Below are 18,159 nucleotides of genomic sequence, written 5' to 3'. Positions count from 1 at the left end.
TGAGTACAATTTTTTGTTCACTAAGTGTTAACACGGAAATTTCTATTATCATGCAAAGAAGGGTTAAAATTGATATTAAGTGAAAGAAGAAAGATACTGCATTTTTGTATATTAATAACTAATATTAACACTACAACTATTATTCTTATATTATTAACATCAAACAAGCTTGAATTCTGCCTCAAACCGTATTTCTGAATGATAAAAATCAGCGAACTGCTCTACTGCCGAGACCAAAACGGGGCCCTAATAAAGCTCGAACTGGAACATTTTTTAATCCTTCCCACCCCTTTCGTAAGACGCTTAGCGTTAATGTGGTGAAGCGGCTGTGGCCGCAAATATTTACATCCGCATTTCTGTCGAAATACATTTTCATCACGCCTCGACACGTCCCGATTTTTTAACGACCTGGCGTATCTCCACACAGGGTTAAGTAAGGGATCGATGACTAGGAATACACATTGTCATTCGCGTTTTATTGATCAGAAGGGGAACTAATCGCAAACGCATTACTCAGATCTCCCTGCCTCTCGGTGTGATTTTACCCTCCCTCGCTGTCGGAGATAGTCACCCATACATAAAAATAGTGCCTACCTCAGACAACGGGAGAATTGTGTTGCCTTTTGAATGAGAAACCCCAAATCAAAGTGCTCGTAGTTGTTATTCAACAGCACAAAGGCTTTATGTGACTTTAGAAGAATCGGCTTTCTAATTATTCATTTCTAATTATTTTTCAAGGATATTATATATTAAATAGTGACCAAATGCTATCCTTGAATAATTGATTATATCAATAAATCTTAATTTTCACCGTTTCTTGAAATAACAAGATGTTATATTTAAATGATTGCGAATTTATTTAGATTTTTAAAAAATGATAAGAATGATTTCGTATAATACAGAACTGTCTTAATTGGAGCGATTCTTGCTAAAAGCTATTCTTGTCTGGAAAGTAAAAAAGACTATTCTTGTCTGTAAAATATCCTGACTATTTCTAAAGTTCTAAATCTGGACAGTTACAATTCATTCATTTCTCATGAAATCATAAATATATTGATTCCAAAAACATAATGTATGTACATAGCACTGGTTTAACTATCTTTTAAACATCAGTGATTCTGCATTTGTACTTATTTTGCACAATGTATTTTTAATGTTATATTACATCATTCCTTGTAAAGAGTTTTAGTAATTTTGGATGAAAATGAAAATGAAACTGATGAATCAATATATCAACTTGACAAAAGCTAAAAGTACTAAACTAGGAGAAATCTTAAATTCTCATTTATGCAAGTGTTCCTTTTAAATAAAATTACTACAAATTTTGGGTCGATTCTTGAATAGAAATTAAGTATTTCTATTTGTAAATATAAAAAATATTCTATGCTTTTTTTTTGTAGTTATATAATTTTTAAGTTCTTTAGATATGTATGGGATATGATAATAGATATGCATATTTGTGGATATCTAAATAATTAATTAGCTTAGTAATGTTAGTGAGAAAATAATTTTATATCCTCTATCCGTGTCATTTTCATTTACATACTTAAATATGCTAAGTTATTCCAAATGGCATTTAATCCATTTTACTGAAGAACTTTTACTTATTAATTCGTTATATTATTGAATCAGTTCTCCACATCAATTTATTAAGTTGATATGTTAGTGATATTATGCTTGCTAAGAATCATTTGCTCGATAGACGCATGTTTTTTTAAGTATAGTAAATTTTTTTGTGCACTCTAGTATTATCTGTGTTATCCAATAAATATAAATTTCTGCTATTCCTTGAAATACTATTGGATAACTATCTCATGAATTGATTCAAATTTACAATTGTTTGAAAAAAAAATGCACGCTAACATACAAAAACTTTATGTATAAATAAATTTTATTTTTATATGCAAATCTTTTGGCTCATTTTTTTTCATTTATGAATTGCAATTTAATTTAGTTTTTTTAGTTTATTTGTTTCATTACATCATATTTCTTATATTTCATCGTCAGTATCCACTATATTTTTCAATTCTCTTTACTTAAAATCTGTTAACACCAACAAAATGAGGTAATAAATCACCATCAGTATCTGGTAGAATATAAATATTCATCAGTATGAGTCAAGTATCTGGGACAATATTTTTAAGGAATAATTCAATATATATTTTTAATGCATTTAAGTTCTGAAGTGACCAAAAATTGTAATTGACTTCTTGAAATCTCGAGACATTCTAATAAATGCCAATGCATGCTTTCGTAATTATATTTGCCCTTCACCTCGAATGAGAGAAAATTTTGGTAACTTGTTTACAAATAAATCCACTACAAAGAACTGAAAGTGTACTTATAGCTTATGTAAATAAAATTTCGTATTTGGCTGTTTTATGATTTAAGAAATATTACTATATAAGATGAGCTTTAAAGCATAGTTAGACTTTTAGATAATATAATTTAAACATTCGTATTTATTATAAAGTTTTGAATTTTATCACAATTATAATCAGAATTTATTACTATTGTAAGTATGATTATTATTTATATTAAAGTGTTTAGTGATATTATTGAATGACCGATTCTCTCATAAGAATTAGAAAAATCGATTTAGCAACAAAACAGATACCTTGTAATTACCAAAATTATTGTACAGTATGCATAAAAAATAAATGTATACTAATCAGCAAACCTAAACGGGGTGGAGGGATAACCAGTAATTAATTAAAAATGTTAATTTATCTAAATAATAAGTTAACAAAGTCACTGGATGGCATATTTTATAATAATAAATCTTCTTTATTAATGAAGATTTTTTTCTTAATTATACTGATTTCTTAATTAATCTTTTCATGCTCGCGCATCTCTAAAAGTAGTTTGCCTTGAAACATCAATTACTGTAGTTTACATTGAAATAAATTATTTTAAAAATTTTATGAAACAGCAGAGAATTTTTTTTTCTTTCAATCTAGCTTTCAAATTTTTCCTCTCTCAAATATAATTTGATATACGTACCCTTTTCTAATGAATTTTTATAAAGAAACTTTCTGGTTTCTGAGGGGGAAATCAAAATTGGCGGTTTCATTCCTGCAAGAAAATTATATTATGGAATTAGTTATGGCGAGTTAGGAACTAATTATATTAACAACTAAATCAATTGCTGCGTTAATGCTATAAAAGAGATTTCAATAAGACAAATTTCCAACGTCACTTTCATAGAAATGGAGTCAGAATCAGTTCAGTTACTAACATTTATTGTTGATTTGATAATAATATTGCTTATTGAAAAGCCTGTCGTTTGTTACCGCCAGAAAGACGGTAACTTTGAAAAAATAATAATTTAAAAAAGAAAAGGAAAAAGATTACTTGAGGATGTGATGTGGGAGCATTTTTAAAAAAAGACCCTTGGCAACAATTTGTAATATCAGCATGTTAATTATGTTTTAAATGTAATAACAATCATATTCCGTTAAGTTTCGGACATGGTAGTTATATTAACTGCATGTAAAGAAAGGCAATTGTTAAGTAGTGAGAGAATAATTTCTAAAAACCTGGGGGGGGGAGGTTAAAAAAAAGCGAAATAAAGGGAAAAAGAAAAAAAAAAACTTTTTTTTTTTTTTGTAATCTATCCTTTAAAAAAACTTACACAATATATCCGACCTGAACCAAACTGCTGATTGTTATAGGAAGCAGCGAGTGAATTTGATACTTTTTCGATTAATGTGGTGACAGCAAGATCGTATAATTTGGTCAGAGTTCCCCCATCAGGGGGAGAGCGCGTCGGTCATTTACAGTCGTAGAAAATGAGGTATCAGTTCGAGATAGTGAGCTTTGCCATGTAGGGTGAGAATTGGGAATGGTTCTGTATTGTGTGAAGGGAAAAAAAAAAACATTGGAAAGACCCAGGAACTTGAAGAGGGGGATAGGAAATAGAATAACAATTCAAAGACAGAAGTACTCTATCGGAAAAGTATCAGTTCAGGGTTCTATTTTCAGAGAGCAGAAATCAAGTACTGACGTTTAACAACGAACGAATCTCTTAATGGTAGACTGGATTAACAATGCTGACTCCCCTGTTCTATTGCAATGACAAATCCTCAGAAAGGGCGAGAACACCAAACGGATCATTTTGAACGAAATATAAGGAGAGTTTATGTTCAAGAATAGAATCATTACCCCTACTTAGGGTAAAAAACATGAATAGCGGTGTTGATACCGGAAGTGAGGTACAAAAGAATATTTCGAAATTGTAGAAAGTACATTCAATGCTTGAAAAATATATCATGATTTTTTTTTTTTTTTTTTTTACCTAAAGCGAAATAACTGTGAAACAAAGTTTTCAGCACAGATATAAAATACAGATTTTTTTTTTTAATTCTTGGCATTTGTTGCTTTTTCATTCCTTTTAATGCAAAATTGTCATTCATGTAGGAAATATTTCTTTGTTTATAGAGCATCTTTATGTTTATGATTTAAAATAATCTCGCTAATATCACATAAATTTAAGAGCATCTGTATCTGAAAGAAACTTGTTATTTTTCTTTCATTTGAAGTTAAATATAAATATTTTACACAAAGTGATCACATTTTGGGTGAAGAAATTTATTTTATTTTTTAAGTTATGTCACTGTTTTTTTTTTTTTTTTTTTTTTTTAAGAAATCGGAATTAGCAGGCTTTTTATTAAGTTTCAGTTTATAAATGTATTTCTAAATATAAGCGAAACTCACTTCTTTTAGCATACTAATAAGTAAACTTTTGTATATCTATTAGTTTCTTCATTTTAATTTCCAATTTATAATTACTTATATTAATATAATGGAATTTTGAAATAAATTTTTTTCTGAAATTCACTATCAGTAGACACCACTGGTATGAAATCGAAATTTCTTTAAAATTAACCATAACTGATAATTATGTTCTAAAAGTTTTCAAATAATGTGTTTTCATCATCATGATTAAGCAAGTGCAAAAATTTTAAAGATTCATTACATTAGGAAATGAGTAAAAAATCGATTACAAAATTTCACTTTTGCAAGTATAAAGCATGCCAAGTTAAATAAAGATGTGTAAACATATTTTTGTTACATAAAATTATACTTTGACTATCAAAGCATATATTACATTAAGTACATTTGAAATATGTAGAAGAATTTAACAATTCCACTATGCATGGTTTTATTTCAGAATTTGCATTATTTAGAAAGCAAATGGGATCTTTATAAGCCTCTGTTTAAGACAAGAAGACAATTATAATTTTTTCCCCATTAGGTTATTTCATTATTGTTGTTCCTGTAGTAGCACAATTTATAGGAATCAATTTATTTTTCAAACCTTAGAGTTATTTAAGCTACTCTGTCTGAGAAAATAGGATTTTTCCAGCGAAATGAAAGAGTTTGCTGATTTCTTTCTAAATTGATAAGACTCGACACTTCAAAAACAATGTGAACGATAAGAAGAAAATTGAGCCTTCACTGCATGTTTATTCATTAGTCAATATTTTTATTTTCTTTATAGGTATTTGGAACTTAATTATGCATTTTGCGATTAGTCTGTGCTTCTGTTCACACAAAAATAATTGACCGAACGTCTTGAAACGAGTTCATGTGAAGATAAGAAAGGAAAAAACTAAAACTAGTTGCGGCTGGGTAAAACATTGTTTGATGATAGAAAACATTGAGTTATTATTCATGTGGGAGACTCTTGTATAATTGATGAAGCTTCTGCTTTGCTGCAATAGAAAAGGAATTTCCGGCAAGAAAAGATGAGAAAAAATTTTTCTAACTAATTTATCATTTATAATGAGTTTTACATCATTTTCCGAAAGGAAGAGTCGGAGGCTTTCGAAACATAAAATCTTATTTTACACCGACTATCTTAAGAATTGAGTTCATGTTTATTTATGCATAGGAACAGAATTCAAAATCAATCACTGGCAACTAATTTTTAGCGTTTTCTATTTCTTGCTGATTCGTTCATTTTTAAGAATTTCTAACAAGAGATGATATTCTTGAAAGAGTTGGCAAGTCTACCAACACATCCGCCACAAAAAGATAAGGATTGTAGGATATCAAATAATAATTTTAAAAGAAGGGTAATTTGCATGATTCAAAAAGTATGATATTCATTTTTCCATTTAATTGGGAAAGTTAACTAATGGAGGAATTCAACATAATGCCGACAAATGCCATTTTAAAGTATTGTGATTTACTGCATTTACCGTCTAAAACACAGATCATTAAAGTGAAATGAAAAAAAAAATTGCGTTATGTTTAATTAAAAAAAAAAGTCTTTTTACTTTAATGTGAATTTAAGGAATTAAAAGTAATATGCATGTTTATCGGAATGTAAATTGAATTTTATTGGTTATTATTTGATCTTGATTGCTCGGTGTTTCTCATTTCAATGCCCATTCACATGTTTTGCTCTTTCTCTTCTAAATGTTTTTTTATCTTTCTTTACTTTATTAGTAAAGATCTGTTATTTTTATTAGACTATATTTTATTTCATGACTACTTATACAATTTAGTACAAAAGTAAAAGAAAAAAAATACACTATATCTTCTCTTGAGTAATTAACATCTAAATTAAAAGAATAGTTTCTAAATAATTTTGAAGAAAAGCAAACCTTGGTTCTGAGCAGCACATGTTTCAGAGATTAAAAATTTGTTTCTCTATATATTTTTGTTAATTGAACGAATTTTCAAATGAACGAGTATTTAAATTCTCTTACTAGCAAAAAGGCTTAAATATTCTAAAACAGACATAATTGAGGGAGGAGGTCAAGCATCTAATAGATTACATGTTTAAGAATTATGTTTTTACATTTTCATAGAAAAGCTATCAAACAGTCTCTGCGGTGTTAAATAAAATAAACATTGTAATCGTAAGTGGGATATTTTTCCATCAATTTTGATTGAACCTATTTACTCTGCTGAGAATAGAGGAGGATTTAAAATCATATGAATGCTATAAGTTAAGAAAATGCTTTACAAAGCTTTAATTTTTAATAAATTAAAACATAGTTCGTAAAAATGACATAAGTATCCATAGATCTATTCTTGATTCTGTTCAGGTTTCAGTAGCTAGGAAATGATGAATTAAAAATGAGACTTAACATAAAGAGTCAGCGTTACCACACTGAATTAAAAAAAAAAAAGGTCCAATTTTTATGTACTTTTTAAAAACCGAATCGAACTGATTTTAAAAGGGGTTAGATATTTGAGAATCCAATTTTTCTGCAAAATAGCAGCAAAAAGATCTGTCGGTGTATTTCTTTACTATTGAAACTTTTTAATGTACATCTCCAGAAGAGAAAGCCAGGAAGTGGGGGAGGGGGAAAGAAATGTCCAAAACGAATATAAACGCCCGTTGCAATCTGTGCTCCAGTGGTTTGTGACCACGGACAGCAACCCATTCGTTGGAGATATTCTCAATGAAATCATTTATCATAAGCACTCCCCAACCGAAAAAAGACAGGTGTTGCCTTCCAGTGACACAGCCGTCACTCACACTACACCTGGTGGGGTCAGTCTGGAACTGCTAGAATGAAAATACTTCCAGAAGATGACAAGATCAGGAGATGGGGGAACTCAGAGATCAAAAAGTCAGGTAACACATAATATGTGGAAGTTCATCATTAACTTTAGAGGTTACGACGGAGATACGCATTGCCAAAGTTTATTGGTCGCTGGTGTTATAATTATACTTCATGTGCATTATTGTTTATTCTTGCCCAATCATTTTTGTTAGATATGAAGTAAAATGCGTTTTTATACAAACTACACAGCTGCAAATCTGCATTGTGTATTAATAATGAAATCGAGGCGTGACGTGTAAAAATGATATTGAGGAATATGTTTTGAAGGAAATGAACCGTGTCTATGCGTGCATCGTCAGCATAACAAATGGTTATTTTGATATCTATACAACGGTCTGCATTTCATTATACATATTTACAAGCATGACAATTTTTAAATAGTGTTTTTGTTACATAATATGAGAAATTAGTTTATTACGGTATTCTGAATTATCTAGCACTGCATCAGTCTGGCCTTTCTCATAGCCCGACGTTTGCAAAAAGGTAAGTGAACTTTAACGGAAAATTCAGTCAAAATATTCGAATTTCATTGACCTTGAAGCAAGGTAAATAATACAATTATGTCAGTTATGAATTATATAATTTGGCATATTTTGTAATATTTTATGCTATAAAGACAGGTTTTGTTGTTAAAATGAGTGCGTGTTTTAACTTCTACTAACCCGGGCTGTTTGTAAATACATCAATCATTTGATATGATGTCTTCCAGATTACAGAACTTCTATTATATTCATATTTAACATAATTGCGAGGAAAAACCTTCATCAACAAGATATGTTAGTTAGTTTTATCTGAAATCAAGCAAAGTGTTAATACAAAGGTAATTTATTCAGTGATGTTTCTATTACAAGTAAAATATTTGATAAATCATTATAAAAACAGTAAAAAGCGTTTCCTTAAGATTACACTTCAAAAAAATTGCTCTTTAATAAACCTAACAGTACTTAGTTTATTGTTTTCATTAATTAAAATTTTTTTACTCATTTTTATGTATTTTCCAGCACTTGCATCTATTTCTATCTGAAATTTTCTCTCCCCCTTTTTTTTCACAATTATCTATGCATTTGCTAAAATATATTCTCGAAGGAGGGAATAAACCTAAAACATCTTTGAAAATAAAACTGTGGCCAAACACTTATCTCTGAAGATATCATAACAACGGATATGTTTGTTTTATCGTTGAATAACAGCAAATAACAGGGTAGAGATTTTCTTCGATATAAATAACTGCTCTTCAATTTATTCCCGTCACAGATATATTTCCTTCTTCGTTGGTTCCGTTGATTTGTTGAAAAGCAAAAAAGAAAACTATCTCTTTTAAGATGTTGCGAGTTAACCGTTTTGTTTAATTATTCAAAAACAGAAGCTAAAACGAGCTCGCTGACATGTTTTCGATATCTGGTCATATTTGAAATCAGGAACATTTTCTCTTACTGAGAAATTAAATAATACAATCACGTTCCGGAGTTATTCTGATAATGAACATGCTAGCACAGTGTCATTACTTCTTCCTTATATTTTTATTCGAAGGAGATACGCTTTTAAAAAATAAACATTTATCAGCAATTTAGAAACCGCTTAGCCTCACTTTGCGGCTACGGTTTCAGTTAATATTCTTGTCAACTTCTGAATGGTGTTGTTTCGTGGACGCATGAGTGGTTGTTCTTTAGCCAAGTGTGTAATAACGCGGCGGAGATTAAAGACAACTCATGGAACAAAGAGTAACTGAAAGAAATTCCTTGTAATTACTCGATGCTTGAGATGCTTCCATTATCAGGGATAAGAGAAATTCATTGGGAAGACTGAGATTATGGATTGTCTTTCATGAGCGGTCTCATCTCTCCTTTTATTTTATGCTGTTCTTCTTACACTAACATCTCCATTAATCGAGATTGTTGACAGAATTACAATGCTTTGTTGAAAATCTCCTCTTCTAAAATCAACGTGATTTCTTTATTAAAGTATACTGGGATAAGTGTTAACAAGCCATCAATCATTCACCACACCTTATCAATCTCAATCTAATCAACACCGCTTTTTATACGTTATACACGTTAATTTCTTGACTCATTTAAAAAAATTAATGAAAGCAGGATCTGATTTCCATGATCCTCTTATAAGGTATATTCATTACAATTGCTAGCACATAATGAAAGCCAATTCTATGAATAGCACTTTTTTTTTTCCTTTCTTCAAATAAAAAAAATATTATTTTCATCTTTAGGAGCGTTTAAAAAATTGTTTGCTGAACATACACAGAAAATGAATCAATTATATAGTTCCAACGAAAAACTTGGCTGAGTTATCGTTTCATATCATGAAAAAATTTATAATTTTATTGTTTAACAGATCTTTTAGACAGATAACATATAAATTTAATGTTCTGCATTTACCTATGGAATCCTTGTATTCCCTGAATAATGATAAACAAAAACAGATAATGTAGAATAGGGAACTTTTTTGCATATGCCACCTAACTTTTGAAAAAGATTAAAATAATGCTTGTTATCTAAAATAATAAGTAAATATATTATTAAGAGCTGTATTAATTCATTTATGGAAATGATAAGTTTCAATGGCGACATCAAGAAGTAAGATTTAAAGTAACTAAAAAGAAAACTTTGAGCAATCATATTTTAACCAAAATTTTATCTGTATAGTGATAAAATAGCCTATATTATTGAAGTATTTAATATTACTTTGGTTTTTGTAAGCACGGATTTATTTCTTCCAAAGCTGTTTGTTTTGAATTTTCTTTAATACAAGATATGCAATTATTAAAAATCTTTATGATGTTAAAGTCTTAATGCCTTTGTATCTTCCTTTTTATAAGGGGTTATGCAAGTAATCTCAGAATAAGCTAAACATTATATTTATTATTTTTTGTTTATTTCTGAAAATTTTGAGTAGTTTTAAGAATTATGCAAATCAATCCCTTGATGGGAAGACTAATGTCAAATAATCAGTGGATATGCATCTTAAAAATTACACCTGTACATACAGAGGGAGTGTTAAACGTTGTTAAAAATACTAATAAAGTTTATTGTTGGCTTAATGCAATATCATTACCTTAAACCTTTTGATTGAAGATGGAGAAAAAGAAAAAGAAAAAAAAAATAGCAAATGTCACAGTTAATTGTGAGAGATTGTCATCATTTTTACAAATTTCAAAGCAAAACAACACAAAAGTCATACCATAGAAAGCTGTTATCTTAATTCATTCAAATTCATAATGTGTTTTTCAATTATTATTATTTCTCCCAATCCAAGCATAAAATCGCATCAGAAACAAGAAAAAAAAATAATAATAACGAACAGTGTAATGAAGTCCTTGAATGAAGTGTAAAGGGGAAAAGATGGATAGATGTATGACCAGTGAAATGGGAGTTTAGTCGGCTTTCATCTTTTAATAAGGTGTTGAATTACACTCGATTTACAAAGCAAGGGTCTCCAGTGGTCTGCATCCAAAGATGGGGCGATGGGATGTGCATTGTTTGCCCAAGCATTCCGAAATCGATCATATTTGGGCAGGGGGAGGGAGAAAATCAATTTCGTCTCCCTGTCTGCCGACGGTGGGGAAACGAGGACCTCATCTACATAGGGATTTTTAGATTGGTTACGATGGGTAATTTTTTTCATCTCTACCCACTCCCTATGATGCAGTACTTGACATAAATTTTTCAAGTTTCAAACAAGCGTATCAAATGAGGCTTGACCCCTTAAGTGGAAAGTGATAGTACTACCGTAAAAGAACTCGAATGGGATATTCCTTTGCATTTTTATTTTCTTAGACTTAGAAAAAAACTAAAACGACTTGTCATTCAGACATGAATGATGAGTGTCAAACGACAGGAGAAAGCATTTTTCATTTTACGGCAATTTTTGAGTTAAATCTAGTTTAGTTTTTGTATCTTTCTTTTTCTTTTTCGTCTGAGTCGATGTCGATCAGCTGGTCAATTAGTAATGATAGATGGAAAAAGCAACTTCAGAGGAAGAAATCTAAAATATTTTTAACATTTCACAGCTATACCGCAATGAAAGATTTTGTATTTTTCTTGGTGATACTAAGGTTTTATTTCGTCTTTAAATTCTTATTGAATCACATATAATAAAGGTGAACTTATTTTCTTATAATGTTTGCATTAACGAGCTAAGTGTTTCGAAGGATCATTATTCTTTATATTTTTTTGTAATTATAATTTAAATATATATATATATTTTTTGCATCAGATTCTATTTATTTAAAAACAATAAGCATCGTTATTTTTAACAAAAACAAACAAACAAACATATAAATAAAAATAAAGAAAAGTATATTTATCTTTGTTCGGGTTTTCTATGATTGATTTACCCAATGATCAAGAAAGAAAAATGAACTTACTGAACGGAACACCCATATCATAATATTTGTTATAAGAGAAATAGGTAGATTAATTGAACTGTCTAAAAATCGAAATTATGACTAATTAAAAAAACACAATTTACGAATGGTTTAAGTGGCATAAATACTATTTTTAAACTAAAAAATAATATTCTTCTCTAGTTTGTATGGATGACAAGGATGGGAAACAAATTAGACAAAGCAAAAAAAAAAAAAAAAAAAAAAAAGATAGAAAAAGCATTTAATATCTTTTTTTACCTTTTCCTATTTAAAAAAAAAAAACTTAAGAAAAGCAGATCATAGCGTTCGATGGAATTCTAAACTTTATCTTTGCCAGAAATTATTTTTGCGCCTTATTATTTCAGAAACATATAAACGAAAGGCAAAAGAAATAACACAATACTCGAAAAAAGAACACATTAGTGTAAACCTTTGCATTCGCATTTAAATCAAATAAAACCTGGAAATAAAATTCAAAACAAATGTTGTAGTTCCGTCTATTGTCCGAGGTACAGGCTTTAAAGTTTGAGTTTTCTTTCTGTTTTTTTTTTATAGTGTGTGAGAAAATGATACTGTGCTTAAAAAAGTATTAAAAAAGCTACTATTCCCCGTGGGATTCTCCCCCAAAGAGACATAAGCCACATGTCTCAGAGAAGTTAAATTTTCTCCTGAACAAGTTCTTCAATTCTCATATAGCGTAAATAAAGGGACCATTGCAATCGAGTACAAATAGCTGCTTACCAATCCTCCAGTTGCCATAGCAGCATGATTATGATTAACAGCTCACTAGAGGCAAGAGAGAGACTTAATCGGTTTAGGAAAAGAACCTTAGGAAAACCAATCCATAAACTCGGAAGCTCTTTTATAAAACACGAACTCCGTATTCTATGCCCGTCTGGTTTTCATCAAAAACGTTTCATATAATGAGTTGTGCGCATAGGAGTTGAAGTTAAAGGAGAAGCGGGCGCATTCTCAATGTGCAGGGTTAAAGAAAGACTCCTGTTCTCTATTATGACAACGGATAGTCTAATTTGAAGCAATTACACCATCATGGGGTAATCCACTCCAAGTTCTTGTTTGTTCCCTTCGTCTCGCTTCTAGTGGTCTAAATATTTGCCATAATTAATTACCTTTCTAATTCGAGAGAAAGCCTGTCAAAACTTGTAGGCGAAACTTCGAGTGTTGTTGGGAGCTCCATTGTTCACAGTCATAAAATGAATTGCTTATCACCACGATTTTTTTTCGGAAGCTTGTTATTGAAATCATAATGAAGACTAATCTTTTGAAAAAAAAAAGTGAAGTACCGTTGCTTAAATCAAAGCTAAAATAAATTGCGAGGTGAACTGGTTTATGTTAAGACGATAATTTAAAATGCAATAAAAGAATTAATTGCTTTTGAGAAGTATTATGATTTTTTTTAAAAAAAAGTTGACATTTAATAAATTTAAAAATAATAGCTGCATTTATTTCTTATACACTAATTTATGCATTTAAATTCGCTATTTCAAAGTGTCACAGTTCTTTCTTCCATTTCCAAATTCATGCTGTTAATCATATCAGAAAATATGCATTTAATATTTGCAATTGCTAATAAATTAATTTAAAGTCTCCATAAACTATTTATTGCACTGATGGTAAAAGTTATTGTATTCACCTACCTTAAAAGTTATTATATTCACCTACCTTAAAAGTTATTATATTCACCTACCTTAAAAGTTACCAACATTTAATACAAGAAATTCCACGAAGCAATCAAAGTTGAAAACTCTGATACATTCTTAAACATTTTTATTTTCATGAATATCATGATTACGCGTGTGACCAGTTACAAAATATCATGCAGATTTAATGATTTTCCATGGAAAGATAAATGGTCACATTTTTGTAATACTTATTTCGAAAACAGATTAACACATTTCAAAAGAATTTTAAAAATTAAAAAATTAAGTTTTAAAGCTTTTAAACGCAATTGCGTATGGACAAATTACAGTTACAATAATATTACTTAAAAAAAAAGTTGTTTAAAATCGTAGCCATTGCACAGACTTAATTCATTTCAAATCTTATGTTAAATCTGAGCATACTTAAAATGATAGCATTACATCATGTCTGTTTCAAAATTTATTACAGTAAATAGCTTACATAGTATTACTACAGTACATGAAAAAAAAAAAAAAACAGATTACACCACTGAAACTTCCACCCTCCCATATAACTTAAAATTTAATTTAAAATTCATGCATTTAGTGAATTAATTCTCTGTGAGAAAGTGATCTTTTAAAATTTATATTTTAAATTCCAACATTCCTTCATGTTTTCGTTTAAGAAAGGAATGATCATTTAGTACAAATAATCTTTCCAAACTCGATATTTTCCACAGCGATGAGATGATCACCGATATAGTCCCTTTTTAATTTATTAGGAACATAACTTTCTGTAATGGAAGTTCTGACATTTCAAATTTCAGAATTGTTGATATTTTTCTGTCTATAATGACATTTTCAGTGAATGGATATCATTTTATATAGTTGTATATAAAAAGTTATCATCAAGCTAAAGACATAGTTTTATCTTAAATAATGTAGAGAAAACTATTAATTTCGTTAAAAGATTTACTTGGATGAATGATAAATGGCCACTAATCCATAAAGTTTTTTCATCTAATGTTGAATATTTTTTAAATTTCATCTAATGTTTTATTTTTTAATTATTCCAACGATAACCAGTGGATTAAAATTATATTTAATTTTTGAAGAAGATATAAAAACTAGCTACGCACTTCATTATTGAAAACATTTAATATAAATTAGTTGCTATGTAAAATATGCAGGAGTAATTATTTCTTCTGAATACAAGCATCCGTAATCATTCATTAATGGACGAGTCAGAAATTCAAGAATGGACGAAAAGATGAAAAACACACAGCATGCAAAAAGTCAATATTCATTTCTAAATTTATTGAAAAAGCTCAGTAATGAATTTTAAAAAAATGTCTCTTTAGGGACATCAAAAGATGGATTTTATATCAATAAGAGGATTCATAACTGAATCTTGGAATGAAATTTAGGTCAAACATTGATTAATGCGAGTAAGACTATTTCTGAAGTGAAAACAGACCTATAACATTCATTTATCTTTTCTGATCTCTAAATTTAACATCTTTTCAATTATTCATGTATTTATTTCTTTTTATTTGATTAATGGCAATTCCATTAAAGGGATTTTTTTGTCAGGTTGAATTTGATATCAAAATCCATTATTTACAATTACTTCAAAAATACACATTTACAAGCGCCTTCATTTATCGTTTGATATTATACTATTTTAAATGCTAACATATGTGCATTATTTTGAAACTAAATGTATCGAGGTCATTTCTCAGACTATTCCTGTGTCAATTAATATTAAATAAAATTTTGTAAACCCTTATTATTTAATTGATACATGGCATGTGTGCATCAGATTTATCTAATGGAATTCTCAGCATGATTATGAATATATATGCATAATATATTTAACACTCAAGTGAATAATTTCAAATAATGACTGCATAATATAGCAAATAAATATTTAAAATATCAAACCTATATTTGCTTTCATTCACTTCATAGATTGCTTATCCCAATTGTTTAAATTTTAGACTTAAATCATAATAAATTGAGCTTGGCATACATATTTCAGATCATTAGTATCACATCTAAGTAATTTTAAAATTGGTGGATGATTATATATCTTTGAATATGATATAAGTTTCAATAGTGGACTCATCATGGAAATTTAATGAAATTTTAATAAAATTCTAGGAAAATGGCTATTCGACTTTTGCTTAAGTAAAGCAATGAAGCATTGACACAGTTTCATATTTCATCAGGACGAAAATTTTTGTGCCAATGATGCTTTGTATTTATATTAGAGACTGACAGAAAGAATATCACCTAAAGCTCTACAAATAATATAATAAATCTGACCACTACAAGAGTTTATAGACATTTTCACCTTACTGAATAAAATATCGACCAGTTTCTTCATAGATAAATTTCGAAGTAGGACTATTTAATCCTCCTAGTAACTGCACAGAATTCCGCTTCGTCGCTTTGCCTTCTTGTGTATAGAAACGTCAACAAACTGGGAACAAAATTCTCGTAGTTTTGATGCATGGATTTTGACGTATTTGTTCTCGTGTTCGCGAATCTTCCAAGCTTTATACACAATTTATCACTCTGACTCCCTAGTTCCCTTGAATGTCAGTAACTTCCTGACACTTTATCTTCTAGCTAGTCGTGTAATTAAGTATCGTTGTCATCTATTCCACCCTTAAGTTATCTGTTAGTAGGTTCATGCAGACTTGTCCGAAACTCATTACAAGACCAATGTAAGTTATTAATTCTCAACTATTTTATCACACCGAGGGGTATTTCGTGACATTATTTTTAGAATAAGATACATTTTCCTCAAAATTGTACAGAATGTATATCATTTGATCTTGAATACTTTGATTCGAAGTGAAACTAAACATACTATGCAGTCAAGTTTCTTGATTGCACTGCTTTGGAATAAAATTTCATTTGCAGTCAGTTCCCTCCCCCATACCAATTTCATGCAAAGTTAATCTCTGAATTCACTGGCATATGCTGTACGTCAATTTGTTAGGTACTTTTTAATAATATCTGGTAAATATTATTTATTTCTTAGTACTTTTTAATAATATCTGGTAAATATTATTTATATCTTGGAACTTTTTAATAATATCTGGTAAATAGTATGTATCTTTAGATATTTTTTAATAATATTTTGGTTAATAGTATCTATTTTTAGGTACTTTTTAATAATATCTAGTAAATAGTATTTATCTTTTGGTACTTTTTAATAATATCTGGTTAATAGTATTTACCTGCAGATACTTTTTAATAATATCTAGTAAATAGTATTTATCTTTTGGTACTTTTTAATAATATCTGGTTAATAGTATTTACCTGCAGATACTTTTTAATAATATATGGTAAATAGCATTTAACTTTAGGTGTTTTTTTATAATATCTGGTAAATAGTATTTATATTTAGGTACTTTTAAATAATATGTGTTTAATAGTATTTATCTTTAGGTACTTTTTAATGATATCTGGTAAATAGTATTCATCTTCTGATATTTTTTAATAATATTTGAACTTTCGAGATTGATGTTGTGAGCAGAAAACTCATTAGATATACATATATTCCTGGTATCATAAAATGAATGAAATATAAGACAGAATTTTAATTAATCAAAATAAATTCCCCAAGCAGTAACTTTAATAGAGATTTAATTATTGCAGGAAATATAGCTATAAAATCAAATGAAAAAATGAAAAATCAGAAACTTATTATTAAAGTTCCCATTGGAAATAAAAATGAAATGTTAATATTTTATATTCATATTGCCAAACATTTCCTGCTTTATCCAGAATATTGATGAACAGTATAAATACAAATTTAATTACTTGAAATAATTATTTAACTTATTTTAAGTAATCTTCCTCTGTTTTGATGTATACTTACACTAACTTTGAATTTTTTTCTAGGATTTCAAGGATTCCATTTGTCACCAGACAGTTGAAGTCTAAATCTTTCTTACCGAGAATTCAAAAGATCAAGTCTATATCAGTTTGAAGATTGGAAGTCTGAGCATTATTCAAAGTTACCTTTACATAACTATTCGAGAGTGGAATTGGGGTTTCTAAAATCTAAAATGAAACAAATAAAATGTTCTTAGTATTAAAAAAAGTAATAATTTCAATTAAAAGCTAAGAATAAGAACAAAAGGAGTGGAAGAGGGAGTCTATATAAACAGAAGAAATAGTCTTTACACATTTTTCTGACAATCATTTTTTCCTATTTTGTGTAATAAAAGCATAAAAGTAATGTTTTTTTATTTTGTTTCAGTTTATCATTAATTAAGGATTGTTATAAAAGAATCAATGATCGGTAGAAATTTTTCTCTCATTTTCTTACAATCAAAAGGAAAAAGACTATAAAATTTTTTTAGCAAACTTTTATGATATGTAAAAGATATTTTAAAGACTTAGATTCTTGTTAAATATATAATAAGCTAAATTATAGAAAGGAGCACATTTTAATTAGTCATATTATCCTTTTTTTAAACATATGATACTTTTGTCAGTAATCTTACCTACCATAACGCATTTACAGAAAAAT

General features: G+C 28.8%; 1 long non-coding RNA gene across 2 annotated transcripts in view; it reads left to right on the top strand.

The window, feature by feature from the left end:
• LOC129958199 (uncharacterized) overlaps positions 1–17,922 on the top strand; it is an 84,870-nt gene extending 66,948 nt beyond the window's left edge. For both annotated transcript variants that reach the window (XR_008783176.1, XR_008783177.1), the window contains exon 4: positions 17,526–17,922. This is a non-coding gene — a long non-coding RNA (uncharacterized LOC129958199). The remainder of the gene's footprint in view (positions 1–17,525) is intronic.
• The last annotated feature ends 237 nt before the right edge of the window (positions 17,923–18,159 follow it).

This window comes from Argiope bruennichi, chromosome X1 (assembly GCF_947563725.1).
Source record: "Argiope bruennichi chromosome X1, qqArgBrue1.1, whole genome shotgun sequence".
Taxonomy (NCBI): domain Eukaryota; kingdom Metazoa; phylum Arthropoda; class Arachnida; order Araneae; family Araneidae; genus Argiope; species Argiope bruennichi.
Note: the sequence above shows the minus strand (reverse complement) of the source record. Positions and strands in the feature narration are given on the sequence as shown.